We start from the raw sequence: 18,080 nt of genomic DNA on the forward strand, positions 1-18,080 counted from the left end.
CACTGGACCTGTGCTTAACATCATATGCAAGCATTAATTCAAAAATGTATAAAATACATAAATGTAAGATCTAAAACTTAAGAATTCTTGGAAGAAAACATATGACAAAAAGTTTTATAACATTGGATATGGTGATGGTGTCTTGGATACGACACCAAAGGCACAAGCAAAAAAAGAAAAAAATAGATAAATTGGACTTCATGAAAATTTTTTTAAAAATTGTGCACCAAAACACAATATCAATAGAGTAAAAAGGCACCCCATAGAATGGGAGAAAATATTTGCAAATCATATATCTTGAGATTGTCTAATATCCAGAATATATAGAAAACACCTTAAACTCAACAATAATAAAAACAAAATCTGATTAAAAAATGGGCAAAGGAGTTGAATAGATATTTCTCTAAAGATGATATATAAATGGCCAATGCTCAACATCACTAATCATGAGAAAAATATAAATCAGAAATATAATGAGATGCCACCACACACCAATTAGGATGGCTACTATCAAATAAACAGAAAATAGCAAACGTTGGCAAGGATATGGAGAAATCCCAACCTTTGTGCACTGTTGATGGGAATGCAAAATGGTACAGCCACTGCAGAAAACAGTGTGACAGTTCCTCAAAAAATTAAAAATAGAATTACCATACGTATTAGTCTGTTTCTGTTGCTTATAACATAAATACCTGAAACTGTGTAATTTGAAAAGAAACAATACTTATCGCTTACAGTTTTGGAGGCAGGGAAGTCCAAAGTCGAGAGCATGCACCTAGTGAGGGCCTTCCTTGGTGATGACTTTGGCAACACATGGTATCATATCGTGAGAAGGGCAGAAGCAAGAAAGAGAGACACTCTCACATGCTCTCCTTTTAAAGCCCTCAGAACCATGCTTATGACCACCATTAACCATCAACTTATTAATCTATTTGCTAACTTATGGTCCTCACAAGAGGTAATCTAATTGCCTCTTCAAGGTCCCACCTTTCAATTATCATAATAGGATTTCCAACCCTCAAAGGTTACAGTGAGAATTAAGCTTCAGTGATTTTTTTTGGGGGGAGATGGGTGGGGGCACTCAATCCACAGCACCATATGATCCAGCAATTCCACTTTTGAATTTATGGCCAAAAGAATTGAAAGCAGAAGCTCAAAGATATACTTGTATATTCATGTTCCTACCTTCATTATTCACAATAGCTAAAATGTGGAAGCAACCCAAGTATTTACTGACAGATGAATGAATATGCAAAATGTTGTATATACATACAATGGAATACAATTCAGCCTTACAAATGAAGGAAATTATGACATATGCCACACATTGATAAACCTTGAGGTCATTGTGCTAACTAAGTGAAATAAGCAAGTCACAAAAACACAAGTACTGTATAATTCCACATATATGAGATAGTTAGAATAGTCAAAATCATACAGACAGAAAGTAAAATAGAGGTTGCTAGGGGCCAAGGGAAGGGACAAATGCAGAATCTTTGTTTAATTGGTATAGAGTTTCAGTTTTACAGGATGAAAAGAGTTATGGTTATGGTGATGATTGGTGATGATGGTTACACAATGTTACAAATTTATTTTAATTCTATGAACTGTGTGCTTGAAAATAGTTAAGATGGTAAATTTCGTGTTATGTGTATTTTGCAATGTCAAACAGAATTTGGTGAGTTAGCTCAGGGTCAATGTGAAGAATACAAGAGGCTGATAAGCAAATTCATATTCCATGGTATTTTTAGAAGATTCAGGAAAGATCTACAGATGTGAGTTCTAAAATATAGGACTGATTTCAACGTTATCTGATGTCATAATTTTATTTATTTGTATAGTGTAAATAATAAGTGGAATAATATATATTGATATTTTATACTTTGTACTACAAGCTAAGCTATAAAATTTAGATAGATTTTAGAGTACACAGAATTTAAATAGAAACTTTACTTTTGAATCACTATCATTATACTGAATTAACTGTGGGCCTTAGGCCTTGGCCACACCCCCAACATACGTAATCATCCCAGCAATGACTACTGAGCCACAGTAGGAAGAGCCCTGGGCTCTCCTGAGCCGGGGCACTGGGTGGCCTTAGGCCTTTGCCATGCCCCTCCAACATGTGCAAAAAGCCCAGCAACAACCACTGAGCCACCACAGGAAGTGCCCCAGGTGCTTCTGAGCCAAAACGGTGAAGGGCCAAGGGCCTCAGCCATACTCCCCCGATACAAAGCATCCAGCCCAGCGACATCCACCAAGCCATAGCAAGAAGGGCCTCAGTTCCTGAGCTGGGGTGGTAGGGGATGAGGGCTTTTGCCACACTCCCCTGACATCTGCACCTAGCCCAGCAATGACCAAGACACCACTGGAAGCCCCCTGGTCTCCCCTGTGAGAATGAGGGGGGTGCCACAGGCCTCCATCCCACCCCTCCTTCTTCCTCCTTCTTCCATCCCATTTCCTTCCCCTTTCCCCTCTCCCCCTCCCTCCCAACTGCCCCACAACAACATCCTAGAATGCAAAAAATAATAATATTAATAAAATATATATATAAGGTGGAAAAAAAGGAACATAACTATCATATTATAAAGTGTAAATACAACTGTATGGTGTACAGTTTGCTGTCATAAATTAGTCTCATTAAAATTTAGTTACCTCCTTCAATATTTGACCATCTTTTTGTGACTTTTTCCATTAATAATTGAAAAATTGATGACAGATTTGCAAAGTTCTCTAACTCCAAAATTTTAATCACTTTCTGCCTGTTGTGAATCTCTTTTTGTGATAGAAAACCATTCAGATTGACCTACCAAGTCATTTATGGACTTAGCCTAGCTTTGACACATGCCTTAGCTGATTGATATCTTTGCTTAGCTGCATTTGCTGTGAAGTATTGGCTAGTAATCCAAATGGCTGAGTAACTTATTTAGTAACTTGCTATAAGAAAATCTCAAGAACTCAGCCCCCAAAATCATTTTACTATGCTACTGTGTGTGTGTGTGTGTGTGTGTGTGTGTGTGTGAGAGAGAGAGAGAGAGAGAGAGAGAGAGTGTGTATGTGTGTGTGTGTGCATTTATTGATATACCTGTTCAATTTCTGCTCTTCCACGTAAGACTTTCTGTCCCATGGAGCTTACAGTCTCGTGTGGGTTATAGGCAATAACACTATAGATATATACGTAAGAGGGTCTTTCAAAGAGTTCATGGAAAGATTCATATTATCCTTTAATTCTGTTTTTCCATGAACTTTTTGAAATACCCTCATGTACTTGTGTGTGTGTGTGTGTGTGTATACTAATGTGTAGTACTAGCGAGTCTCTGAAGAAAAATTAATTGAATTGAGGAAAGAGAGAGTGAATGGGGCTGCTAAGAAGGTAATCAGCAAAAGCTTTTCTAAGGTGACCAAAAAAAAAAAAAAAAAAAAAAAGAGAGAGAGAATCCTCAATGAATGAAGTGAAAGAGCAAAACTATGTGACAATTGTGGACAATGGTATCCAAGTGTGTAGAGAAAAGCAAATAAAAAGCCATTCAGAAAGAAGGAGATGTGAGAAACAGCTGGAGCTCCATGTGGCATTTTGATTTCCTGAGAAAAATGAAATGGTCACTGCCAGTCTCCTATAGATAATGTAACACTGTTAAATCTTCAGAAAGAGTTTAGGTCTTTAAGAGAACAGTTTCATCTTGAAAGCAAGAGACACAAATTCTAGCAAAGTCTTTTTTATGGTTCTGAATTATTTGCACTTTTTAAAAACTGACTTTAATACCAACATAAGAAACAGTAACAACTTCATTATTTTGTTGAGACATTTGCAAACAGCAAATCACAGTATACAAAATAGGAGTTTTGTTTGGAACACTTCCTTTCTTCAGTGTATATCTTTAAATTTGTTGTATATACTGTTTATGATAAAAACATATTTCTAAAATAAAATTATGAATTGCTTTTCAAAACACAGTCATGGCAATCATCGTGATGGAGGGAGGACACAAAGCTAAATGGTTTATATATATTCAACCTCATCATATAAATGGAATCCTGAAATTAAAAGAATTTGTTTATTTTTATAAAATAAATGCTTCCTCTACTTGTGGGTTTACAAACCAGACTAACCTCTACAACTCAGAACTCCAAGAACAATACAAGTAAATTATGTGATTAAGGAAAGAATTCACTTTTGATCTACAGGAGATTGAATGTAATTTGTCAGGATACATATAGAATAGAGCGTTATTCAGAGAAAGAGCAGCTGGAGAGATTGGAAGAGTCGAGGTCAAGCAGGAGATGAAAGATCAGGAGTAGCTTGGATTTAAGGCATTTCCCAGAAGCCAGTGGTCAAGGCTGAATTAGACAAGAAGTCAAGATGTAGTACTCCTATAAATGACAGAATAAATGACAAGGCCATGGGGAACAAGCTCTACAAGAATTTCTGGAATAAAGCCGTGTATGATCCTGGAGATCCACATAAGATGAGTATCAGAAACGAGACAGGCAGTTAGGAAAGCAGAGAGGAGTTAACAATGACAATGACAAGTTGAAAGAACAGCCATGTGTACCTCAGACAGAGAACTTATAAAGACTTCCTGTGAGAACAAAAGTCAGTTCTAGAAAATGGCCTGAATGTGGTCTTGAGCACAAAGTTAGCCAGTTACTATGGGCAACCTGTTTGGATCAGGGAACCTATCGTAAAGAGTAGTTTCTAACGGGAAGTGAACAAGCACAGATTTATGGACCATTTCTTGGGGCTATCGAGAGTTGAGTTGCAGCCATAATGCATAGCTTGACATATAACTCGTCTGAATCCAGTGTTTTCCAGTTGCATTCCCTTTGGGGAATCTTCAGAGGAGTCATGATGTGGGGTTGTTTATTTAAATGAGAGAAGATATATTTGAAAAGAATCTCACAAACATTTCTCTGTGACTTTACAATAATCTACTTCTCACCCCCATGTGGAATGAAATTAGACTTTAAATCTCGTTACTGAGATTGAATGCTTTACCTGGGTTATTTGTTTTGAAGGGAATATAAATTCTCTACTCCCTTTCTGGCTTTTGGAAAGCCTGTCTAAAGAGACATACCTGTGGAAATGAAGAGGTTCTAACCTCATCAGTTTAAGTGGAGACCATTTAAATAATTACATTGCACCAAGTAATATATTCTGATGTTCTATGAATCAATGCCAGTTTTATGTCCTTTCTTTTCATTTGTATTAATGACTTTGATATCCTCTTATTAAAGGTAACTCCAAATATATCATAGATTAATAATGTCAATTTACAGTACATTGATTATGACTGAGTCCTTGATATTCTTTATATCCTGAAAGAATGCTTACCAGCTAAAACAACATTTGCATCTTTATTCTTATTACTCACCTTAGGAATATGTAACTTTGGCATATATATGACTGGGAACAAAGCCATGAAAATATCCTCAAGAAAATTTTAAACTTTAGGATAATGTAGTAATTTGAGCTTACTATTTTATTCTGCAACCTAAACATTTCCACACCTAAAAATTATGAGTTTACTCCTTTGTGGGAAAAAAAATCTGGGCATTGTTTCACTTATATCACAAGAATCTCTATAATGGAAAAAAAATCCATTCCAACAGAGCCATAGAAGCAGCAGGAATCAGTAAATATTAAGCATCTACGATATAGTAGCAGTCTCTTCTTGGGCTGTCTACAATCACCAAATCCTCACAACAGACAGATGAAATGTGGACCATTAAACACATTTTTCAGGATAAGGAAAAAGACATTGAAAGGATGAATTACCTGTCTAGGGTCACTCAGTTGGACAGTGTCTGGGTTTCACATCCAGGTTTCTCTAAATCCAAAGTTCATGCTCTTACAGCCTATGTAACCAACAGTGATTGTGTGGCCTCTGGATTCTCAGGAAAGTGGGAAATAGAGCAGATCAAATATGAACACTTGAGAGATGGACCTGGCAGCAGGAGAGTAATAGCACTCATCTGGAATAAAGTGTACAGTAGTTTATTTATTTATTTATTTTTTTTTCCTGTCCTCTTCCAACATTCAGTTTCTATGTAGAAGCAGGATGTTAAGTTAATTCTGGCACAGAACTGACCTTTCAACATCAAAATGTAGCTAGCCAAAGGATTTTCATAAACTAAAGCTCACACACTTAGTGAAATTCTTGGAAACCCATTGTGGTATACTATTTTGCAAAAATAACCACAAATCTTTACCTACCCCTATATCTACATCCTTTGCAATGTTACTCTTTAGGTACTTCCATCAGGAATTAGACTCTGTTTACTCACTTTTTAAAAATGGGCTAGTCTTATAACCTTGCTTTGTTCAATAAAATTCAGAAAAAATAATGATGTGCTAGTTCCAGGTTTGACCTCAAAGGGCTTGTGCTTTTCTAATTTTTTCTTGAATACCACAGTTGCTACACCTATAAGCCCAGGCTAGCTTATTCCATCTGACAGCCAGGTAACCAATAACCACTTGAGTGTGACCTAGACTAGCTAGCTTCCACTCAAACCTGCACCTGACAAGCAGATACAAGAGTAGGCATAGCTGAGGACAGCCATCTATCAAGAGATGTGCACAATTGCTCCATGACAATAATAAATACTTTTTGTTTTATATTTTTTGGGATAGCTCCTTATGCAGCAATAACTAACTAATATAGTCAGTGAACCATGTGGCTTGAAAAAGAACAATGCATACCCAAATACTTCATTTCAGGAAAATAAATGAATACCAGTGGTTATTGGTGGAAGGCAGGATGGCTCAAGAATCCTCTCTTCCTCTGTGAAGAACACACACATAATGTTTGAATATGGATTATTTTCTTTTCTTTTTTTTTTTTTTTTTTTTTTTTTTTGTGTCCGGCAACGGGATCACAACCCTCAGCGCTGCGCCCGCACCTCGCTCAGCCAGTGAGCGGGAACCGGTCTGTATGTGGGATCCGAACCCTCGGCGGGAGCGCCACCACGCTCCCAAGCAGCACACTGTAGCAGTGCGCCACTGGGCCGGCCCCTATATGGATTATTTTCTGATTACTACAATTTCTAGCATGACTCAGAGATAAGAATAATTGGTATTTTAGTGTTTCCCAGAAATGAAGAGTTGGTGTAGGCAAAGAGGTTTCATAGTTATTCTACCTGGAAATAATACACAGAAACTAATATTCAGGAGAATTTATATACAAATGCAAAGGTAAAAGGATTGTATATTATTTTTAAAGTTTCACTGTATAACTGAATTCAATAATATTTCTCTCATATTATACACAAAATATTAAATCATAGGAGATCTGTGGTTTTAATGAGTTAAAAAGTGCATTTTTAGGCTTCCATTTTTACCCTTACTATAAAGACATTCCACCCTGAATAATTTGAACCTGTCATAAGTATTAGGTGCTGTAAAATAAAAAACCTGGTAAGAAAAAATAGTTTCAGTTTTTGCTGAATACAAACATTTGATAAAGCAGGAAACCTGTATGCCTACTGTTTGTTTCATAGAAGTTAGAACATAATGAATTGTTAGATGGACTTACATCAGTTAGAAAGATCTTCATTTTCTAAATGTATGGCAGATAAATAAAAGAAGTATTCTTCAAAGTGTACATCATTGAATAAAGTTACATATTTGCTTATACATATTTTAAATTCTGCCTATTTTTAAGAAAAAAATTAAGACATTTGTGAGAGAAAACATACAAAACAGGATTATTGAAATACATAACTCAAAGTGAGACAATTTCTAAAAAGGCAATAATAGAATTACTCTGGATATCAGATGACATTATTATTATAATTGAATACAAATTTGAGTTTTGAGCTTTTGGGGATCTAAGGCATAATGAGGGATATTAGGGACTTATTAGGATCCTTCTATATATTAGGCACCCCTTTAAGCACATTATCTATTTTATTTCACTTAATCCACAACAAAGTAATTATATGATGGAAATACATACAGCTGTATATTCTATTTTATAGCAGAAGAAATACGGGATTTATAAGCCAAATGATCTAGTTCCTATCCTTGCTTTGCTATTTACGAGCTATGTAATATTTTAGTCTACAATTTTCTCATCATTAAAATGAAAATAATAAATAACTTATTCACCTATTTATTTATCCTTTCATGCAATTAACATAATAGAATACTCACTATAAGAAATAAACAGTTAACTCACTTATGTTTGTGTATGTGCGTGTTTGTAATAATACATACTCAAAATAAATAAAATTGTCAAGCATTTTTTTTTGTTTCTTTTTAAAATAAAGAGTGGAAGAACAAACAAACCTAGAGTCAGCTTACAGCCTAGTGACAAAGATAGGTAATTAGACAATTAAGTGGCAAAATAAAGTGATATGGATTTTATATTAGTTTTTTCTTGCTGTGTAACCAGTTACTGCAAACTGTGTGGCTTACTGAATATACATTTACCGTCTTGCAGTTTCTGTGGGGTAAGACCCCAAGCATGGTTTAGGTGAGTCCTCTCCTCAGGGTCTCATAAGGCTGCAATCAAGGTGTTGGACAGGCTGCATTCTCATCTGCTACGACTGTGTCCTGTATAACATAAGTAACACAGTAGTGACACCACATCATTTTAGCCACATTCAGTTGGCCAGAAACAAGTCATAGGTCCTTCCAACACTCAAGAAGGGAAACTAGTTTTTAAATATCCATATTGTGATACTTTTTTGTTGCCTTGTTTCCTTTATCCACATGTGTTACTTATTCATTCATTACAAGGTTGCATTTCATAAAACTCTTAAAATTTCAATAAGGAAACATTTATATTTTAATTATATATGACATTTTATTTTATTTTATTTTATTTTATTTTTTTATTTTATTTATTTTTTCTTTTTTGTCTTTTTTTGTGACCGGCAACGGATCGCAACCCTCAGCGTTGCGCCCGCACCGGACCGGGACCGGCAACGGCATCGCAACCCTCAGTGTTGCGCCCGCACCTCGCTCAGCCAGTGAGTGGCCGGTCTGTATGTGGGATCCGAACCCTCAGCGGGAGCGCCACCGTGCTCCCAAGCGGCGCACTGTAGCAGTGCGCCACCGGGCCAGCCCTATATATGACATTTTATACCAAAAATTACTTTGTATAATATTACCATTTTTATATAATTATGAAATTTAAACTGATATAGTTTATGTAATTCTTACAAGTAAAACTGTCAGAAAATCTTTTGAAAAATAAATATATTTTTTGAACTTTATGTAATTGGAACTTGTGATTTTTTTTCATTTTTCTGATATATAGTCATACTGAACATTAATAAAAACATCTCTTTCTCAGTTAGATATTTCTTGGAATTTTCCTCAAGTTTCCCATTGTTTTGTGCTCATGATTGACAATGTTCATCATATTTTTCTTGGAACAAGTTCATTTCTTGAAATTGTTCCTCATAAAGCATACCTCCTAATCCTCAGATAAAACTTATAGCTCTCTTCTATACCCTTTTAAGAGTTTGAATTACTGTTCTCCATTAAAATTACAATCTAACACTGAACATAATATTCCAAACTGATATTATGAGGGCTTGGTATAATGGAAATATTATCTCTGCTGATTTGTTTCTAATTCTTGTGCTTACATAACTTTGAAATATGCAAGACGTTCACATTGTGGACTTGCAAAGATGACCCTTCATGTCACTATATACTGCTAGCATTTCTGAATCAAAATGTTCTTTTTGTTTTTTAAGGGGCATTTTCACCATTTTAAAATGTAAAATGAATGTACTGGAAATATGTTAACCAAGAACTGAGGCAAATGTTGTTCTTGCTTATTCACAACATTGTAATACACAAAAATGGAGTTGCTGGCCAGCTTTTAGTAAGCCCAAATATCAAAAAGAGTAACTTTACTGATGTTGATATGGAAAAGTATCAATTGAATCACATCTTCAGCATCTAACAAATTTGCTATGCTTGAAAACAAAATTTTTATTGATGGTTATACTGGCAATAAATTATAAGGGGGTAGGCAGAAATAAGAAGATGAACTAGAAAGTTAATGAAATTTTTAGAAAAACAAAATAAAGGAATGAATTCAAGTGATATTTTAGCATTTAATATCATCTGATGTCCTTTTGAAAGTCTTCGGTTCTCAAATATTTCCTTTTTTTAATTTGATTGTTTATTGCAAGTATATAAAAATACAATAGAGCATTGTATATTGATTTTGTATTCTGCAATCTTGCTGTACTCTTCAATTAGTTCTAATAGTTTTTTTCTTTTGTAGATTCCTTATAATTTTATATATACAAGTTGATATCATCTGCAAATGATATAATTTTACTTCTTTTTTTTTCCAATTTGGATGCCTTTTAATTTTATTTTCTTGCCTTATTTCACTAGCCAGAGCCTCCAGTATGATGTTTGATACAAGCACAGGGAGGGGACAGCCTGTCTTTTTTCTTATCTTAAAGAGAAAACACTTAGTCTTCCACCATTAAGTATAATGTTGGCTGTGGTTTTTTTGCTTGTGTGTATGGATATTGTTATTTTATTTAAAAATTAAAACAATATTTTTCAGTAGGACATGTGCTCTTCGTATTGCATTATAACCCATTTCCTTACATTCATCAGACCTTTAGAGTCAATAAAGTTTGATAAATCTTGCCCAAAGTAAAATTAATTTATAGTATTTTTATGAAATGGAATTTTGGAGTTGTCACTTTTCTCCTTAAGAAAGAGGTAGTTACCTAAAGAAGGCACTAGAAAGAAGGGTTTAGAGCAGAGGCGCAAACTCAATGTCTTAATGGGTCAAGCAGATAACAGAAGTATATAAAGGATTTAAAACAATAGAGCAGTGATTTGGGATATAAATGTTCTGTAAAAGACTCACTAAAATATTAGTGTTTTATAACCAAATCTAATCAGTTAACAAGAATTTTAACAATTTCAAATTTCATATTATTTTTATAAAATGAAATTAATTTGTACCTAGGAAGGCAAATAATTTTTCCTAGTGCTATCACTAAACTCTAGATAAATAACTTTCTTTAAAAAATTGTATACTTGAAACATAATTGCTTATACATATTTATGGGGTACAAAGTTGACTAACAGCATTTGTGTACAATATGTGATGATCAAATCTGTATTATCAGCATGTTCATCATTACAAATCATAATTATTCTTCATGTCCATTACCCAATTTCTCCCTAACCTCCTTCTCCTCCCCCTTTCCCACCTCTAGTAACCATAGATCTGTTCTCTCTTTCTGAAAGTTCAATGTATTATTGTGAGCCATCTTTTCTTTTTCTTTCTCTCCTTCCTTCCTTTCTTTCCTTCTTTCCCTTTCCTTCCCTTCCCTTCCCTTCCCTTTTCCCTTCCCTTCCCTTCCCTTCCCTTTCCTTTCCTTCCATCTGTCCGTCCTTTCTTCCTTCCTTCTTTCATTCATTCCTTCTTAACTCCCACGTTTGTGTGAGAACATGTGGTATTTCTCTTCTATGCCTGGCTTATTTCACTTAACATAATTTTCTCTGCGCTCATCCATGCTGCTGAGAATAGCAGAATTTCATTTTTTTTTTTTATGGATGAGCAGTATTCCATTGTAACATGTACTTTCTTCTTGCTATTCTCCACCATCTATAAGACATCAGTACCAAAAATTGTATATTGACAGTTTTGGCCAATTGCCACTGGCATAACTTCTTTTGATTGTAGTTTCCCTTCAAGCCACCATTTAAACTGGAATATATTTCAATTTTGTTTAAAAAATAGTCAGAAAATCCTGAACTGAAAACTTACAAAAAAATTGATTTTCCTTAGATCCTTCAGTTTCTTTCATTTCTCCTAATTTATTGAGGTAGAGAATAAATATTAACATCCACCATCAATTTCCAAAGTTTTCTCAGCAACTTGGAATAACTTCAGCAGATTATCCTTATGGTAAGCAATGGCAAAAGGAATAAGTTAACATACAGGCATACTCCATGGTTTTTGTTTCATTATCCAACTTACTCAAATATACCCTTTTTCTCTATAATGTGTGAGTTATTTACTATTTATTTATTTAGTTTTCTATTTACATCCTTCTCATATGGAAATATAAGAAAGACCATTGTTATGTGGAAGAGTAACTCATGGGCAACAGCTCAAATTTTGAACAAATTACATCCCGTGAGGAAAAACTAGACCACCAATGATACATAGCAACCATTGAAGACAACCAGGATTAAGTTCCCAATTCTGTCTGCCCTAGGTATGCAGACACTTCCATGGAACATCCAGTTAGTATAAACATGTATTTCATTATAGGTTGTAGAAGACAGAAGGATGAATTCTGTCACCAAGAAAATTAGGCTTAGTCTAAATGCATGGAATTATTTTAAAAATTTAGAGTTCTGCTATAGCATATTGACAAAAAGCAGGATTTAGCAATTGATTAGAAAGCCTTAATTCAGAGTTTGATACCTTCTTCAAACTTAATCAGCTCAGTTATTCTTCCATGGCAGATTTAGGTTACAGTGTTCATATGATATGACAGAACTCTTTTTTTTTTTTTTTCCCTTTTTGTCTTTCTTCGTGACTGGCAACGGGATCGCAACCCTCGGTGTCGCGCCCACACCGCACTCAACCAGTGAGCGGACCGGTCTCCGAACCCTCGACGGGAGCGCCGCCACTCTCCCAAGCGCCGCACTCTACTGAGTGTGCCACCAGGCCAGCCCTATGACAGAACTCTTAAAGGTCCATTTTTGTTCTTTGTAGGTGCTAGCTATCTATCTAAATTTGTCTGATTACCTAAATTTGCATTTTATCCTTTATCCTGAAATATTTTATCTTCCCAAACTATCTCCCAAGTTCCTAAGTTGATGAATTTTTTTCTCCTTAACAAAATAATAACTTTAAAAAATTCAAGATAATACACTCACATTCTTTCTGCCTCGCCCACCTTCCATCACCATCCATGTACGAGTATTTCTGTTTCTTTCATGGTATAACAGTTAAGGCCAATGTCTCCTACGTTGCTATCTAAATTGCTTTTTTCTCACCTCCTCAGAGCTCCCATTCTGATAAATAAACACTCTCTCTCCCACGTTCACTTCTTTTCTATTATCACCCATTACTTTTATCATCTTTTTAACATTCTAGGCCCACTATTATATTTAAACAAAACCACCATTACTAAAAACAATAACATCCCCAAGTTTTACTCTGAAGGTCATCCTACCTGTGTCTTTCATTGCCTTTTACTTCCTATAATTTTTTCCAAAAATTCTTTGCACTTTCTCATTTTACTCTTTATAATATCTGTTTTCTGTGCCCACTCTCCCATCAACAAATTACAGATGGATGGTCTCACTAATCTCCATGAGTTAATTTACTGTTTAGCTGGTTTCAATTCCTAAGCATATCTACATTCCCCAAGTATCTTGATAACTATCCTGAGTTCCAAGTGATCCATATATTATTTCATTTGCACATTCCTATTTAGTTTTCCACAGCTTTCTGAAATTCTTCAAAACCACTCATTCTATTCCTGTTTTTCTTCTTGTGTCCTTTATCTTCATTGAGAAGAATCACCTTTCACTCATTTAACACTAGTTGATATATTATGATCAGTCTTGATTTCTTTTATACTCTCACTGGTAGGTTGAACAATTGATCCCAAAGATATCCATGCCTTAAGTTTCATAATTTTTGAATATGTTAGTATACATAGGAAAAGGAACTTGACAGATAGGAATAAAGTTTAGGTTAAGAACCTTAGATGGAAATATCACCCTGGATTAGCTGGGTTGGTCTAATCTAATTATATGAGTCCTTAAAAGTAGAGGACTTCTTCAGGCCACAGTCATAGAGAAATGGAGTATGAGAAGGATTCAATGATGCCATGTTATTGGTTCTGAGATGTAGGGGATTACATGCAAGAACCAGACAGAGGCTGCTGGAATCTAAGTGTGTCTCCCAACCGAGACAAGGAAATTAAAGCTCAATCCTAACATGGAACCGAATTCTACAAAATCCAAATGAGCAGGAAACAGATTCTTCCTTACATTACAGCCCTCAGAAAGAATGCAGCTTACTGACATCTTTATTTTAGACCAGTGAGGAGTGGTCTATAATAAAATGAAATACAAAATAATTCATCTGTGTGGTTCTATGCCACGAAGTGTGTGTGTGGTAGCAGCTATAGAAATGTAACACAACTTACTCACCCATCTAATTAATTTTGTTAAATCTGCCCTCAAATATTTTTCAGATAATTCTGCCCTCAAAAATTTTTCAAATCTTTTCATTTATATTACCACCTTAATTCAGGCCATCATCATTTCTTACTTGGATCATGTACAGAAAGATTATCAAAGACTTGGAAAAGGTAAAGACAGATTATTCATGTCTTTTCAGTAGAGTGTGGAGCACTGTCTTGCAGAACTTCAGGGGATTAATTGATTCTATAGGGTGTGAGTCTGGTCTTTGACTTTCTTTTGACTAGGTTATTTTATAGTTCTATATAGTAAGGTTAACTTGTTGAAATTATTAGCAATTCTTAACCATACAAATGTGAATTATTAATATATTCATTTCTGTCCTGTAGAAAAAACAACCCCACCTATAACCTTTTTTCTCCTAGGAGATAATAATTGGTTTTCATTAATTAGCAAGTGAATTTTGGCATTCATGACATAATGTAGAGAGAGAAATGGTGCTCTGGCTTGGGCCAAGAGCAGGACTAGGGGGCCATCCAATTGAATGATCATAATGCTGTTATCCACATTAGTTAATAAGTTTAGATATGCTAAATATATGTTTATTTTATATTGATATGAGTCATTTTTAAACATCTAAAGAATTCCACTTTATTACTTACTATCTCGAAGTCATATCACCAGTCATTTCCCACTTAAAGGTCTAAGTAACTCACTTTTCTCTCAGAATAAACATCAAATTTTTAAGCTAACATGCAAAGCCCTTCATAAATACATACTTGGAAACCTCTCTTCATCTTTCAACAGTCTCTCCTATTTGTATTTGAGATTTCCATCATTTTTTGTAGTTTCTTGCTTAGGTTATGCTCTGCTTCAGCTCTTAGTTATACCTGAGACATCTTCATCTGCTTTCTTCTCCTTTCACATTCCTCTGGCTAGCTTCTACTTAGTTTGCAGGTTTTGCTTTAAGTGTTTCTTCCACCTGGAATTTCCCCTTGGACACTCAAAGCTGAAATGCCACTTCTACATAGTCTAGTAGCACCCTACACTAACATAACGTGTAGCATGTTCTGTTTCACTACCAATAGACTCTAACTGTTTTTAAGACACTGTTGTATTTTTCACTGACAGACATAACCCTTGTACTGGGCACAGTGTATGGTTTAATTATTTAAAGACTGCTTAACCTCTACTATCACTTATGCTGTCTATTGCCTAATCGAAATTTGCCTTATATATTCAATACTTCCTATTATCAAGCCGTTTTCCCATAGCCTGGTTTCATGACCAAGCATGAAATGTTATTAAACAAATTTGAGAATTTACTGAATTATGACTATTTATTTCTGAAACAATACTTAAAATAAATTTTCTTCATAACTTTATAAAACTCCAATATTTAAAATGAATATTAAAATATAACTTGAGAAAATAGACTTCTGATTACTAAATATTTCTAAAGAATATTAATATTATTTTCCTTTAATCATAAAAAAGTTATAAACAACTGTAACATATATGGTATGACAAAAACTCATTTGCTCAAATTGGAAAAAAAATATTTTACCATAAAAGCAAAACATTGTACATATGGTCTTTAATTTCCCAATAGTTGTCAAGAAGCAGAAACAAATGCATGAATATGTCAGTTTACGTTTTCATTTATCTGTTCAAGTTCTATCCAAATGGTATAGAAAGTCTAGAATTATTTTTCTGATTTGATACAATTCTTTTCTTCTGGTGCCCAAAGGATTAATGAAAACAGCAGAACTAGAAGAAGAAAAAAAAAGGGGGGGGGGACCAAAACATTATTCTCAACTGATTCTGTATGGAAGAAAGATAAATTCTCTAACCTCAATATAAATCAACGGAGTTCTCTGTTGACGGCTTATAGTATTCTCACCAATGCCTCAGGAATTTATGCTCTCTGAGTTTCAAAATTTTTTCAGAATTATTTTTTCAGCTTTTTAGCCTCTGGAATTTTAAGTGTAGTCCTTCTGATTTCAAAGCTTCCTAATTTCCTCCACACCACACTTCCTATCATATAATAATGTAGCAAAGGAGTAGCCAAACCTTACAGACTTAATTCCTCTATACCCAAAGTAGAAAAAACTGCTAATTCAAATGAAGAATTGGGTAAAATAAAATTTTGGAATGTAGGATTGTATAATCATTAAACACCATCATACATTATAACTTCTTTTAATAACCTATGTAATGTGCATTTTTCATTGGTGGCATAATTAAAATAAAAATGAAATAAACAGAAGCAGGGTGGAGCAGTGATAGCAGGATATTTTCTTGTCTTAAGAAACTATCAGCCTGATGCTTTAAAATACCCTTGGAGTAAACAGAGTGAAATCCTGGGAAAGTGAATTGACTGTAGTTTTTATTACATGCATTGTTTTGATAGCATTTTTTTTTTCTACTTAGCTTTTTGTAATAAGTGCTTTCCTTGTCTCTCTTGCTGAATGATTGGGAGTAGTCATTTGAAATTTTTTTCTACCTTGCTGAAATTTCAGATTGTAAAATCAAACAATTAAGAAGCACTTCATTAGCTGATGAAATTGCTATAACAAAAAGAGGATAATATAGAAAATATATTATCAGTATTGCTTCTAGTACCACCTTCAAATTCGTTTTGTATTTCATGAGAAACACATTAATTTCTTTAGACTCCCTTTCTTATGAACTTCCAGTGATTATTTTCTGACAAGTATATAAAGTAACATATGGAATCACTATCAGTTATTAGATACTTAATTAATAAGTTGACAAAGTTGGAATGCACCATTGTATTTTCAAAACAAATAGTCTGGTACAGTTTGTTGCAGAGAATTTGCTATTCCAAATGAAATGTGCTTCTTATATATTAGCTAGAAGAAACATTCAATAAATAAAAACTGCAATTTTGATTTTTTCTATTTTGTATTATTATTTAGAAAACTAGAAAAAATTATTTATATTTATTGCTCTGGGAAATTGTGAGAATATCCAGATTCTGGGTGATAATTATTTTGACCAACAATTTCACCATAAAATAACAGGGTTCATGAATATATAAATTCTTATATTAGGAACATATATAAGAACATATAAATTATTTGATATTTTATCTGCCTATTAAGAGATAATGTTTTCATCTGAGCAGGCCAACAGGGTAATAACATTTTTTAATGATGCTATCTGAAAGAGTACGAAGGCTGAGGATGATCAAATCCCTTGCAAGTTATTTGTTAATGCTCATTTTTATTCACAATGGGCAGATATAATTGGTCAATCCATTGTTTATATATGCATTTTATTTTGTCTCTAATATCAAGAAAATAAAATAGTTTTAGGTTTATCAGAAAACACTTTGAGATAGGAGGTGCTGAGTTTCCCTGGTTTGGGGTTTCAGGACATTCCTCCGAGATTCAAGCCATTCCCCAAGGTCTCAGGCCCCTCCTCTGAGCCTCTCCTGGAGGAAAGTTACTGTTGCTAATTGCATCCAATTTTAGCACCAACATGGGGAAATTGAGACCACAAGGGGCAGATTTGTATCACTTCAATGGCTAAGCATGCTCAGCAAAAAGGAGTTATATAACCACAGTAGGTGAGCATGCTCAGTAGAGGAGAATTTATCCCTTGAATAAATATTGTGGGTGTATTTCATGCATGTGATGGAATTTAGCCAATGAGCATGCTCTAAAAGAGACCAACTAATCATTTACAAAACTATGTTACATAACTGGGAACCAACCTCTTAGTTAAATATTCATCAGATAGCATGAATATGCATTAGATAGTAAAACCATAAAAATTGAATCTCAGTAGAAGATGGGGTTCTTGTTCACTCTCTTTGGGGCAAGCGTGCACTTCCCCTGAGGTGTGTTATTTTCCTCTTTCTGTATCAAATTTGCCTTCAGCAGGCTGC

Source organism: Galeopterus variegatus, unplaced genomic scaffold (genome assembly GCF_000696425.1).
Source record: "Galeopterus variegatus unplaced genomic scaffold, G_variegatus-3.0.2 Scaffold275, whole genome shotgun sequence".
In the NCBI taxonomy this organism is placed as follows: Eukaryota; Metazoa; Chordata; class Mammalia; order Dermoptera; family Cynocephalidae; genus Galeopterus; species Galeopterus variegatus.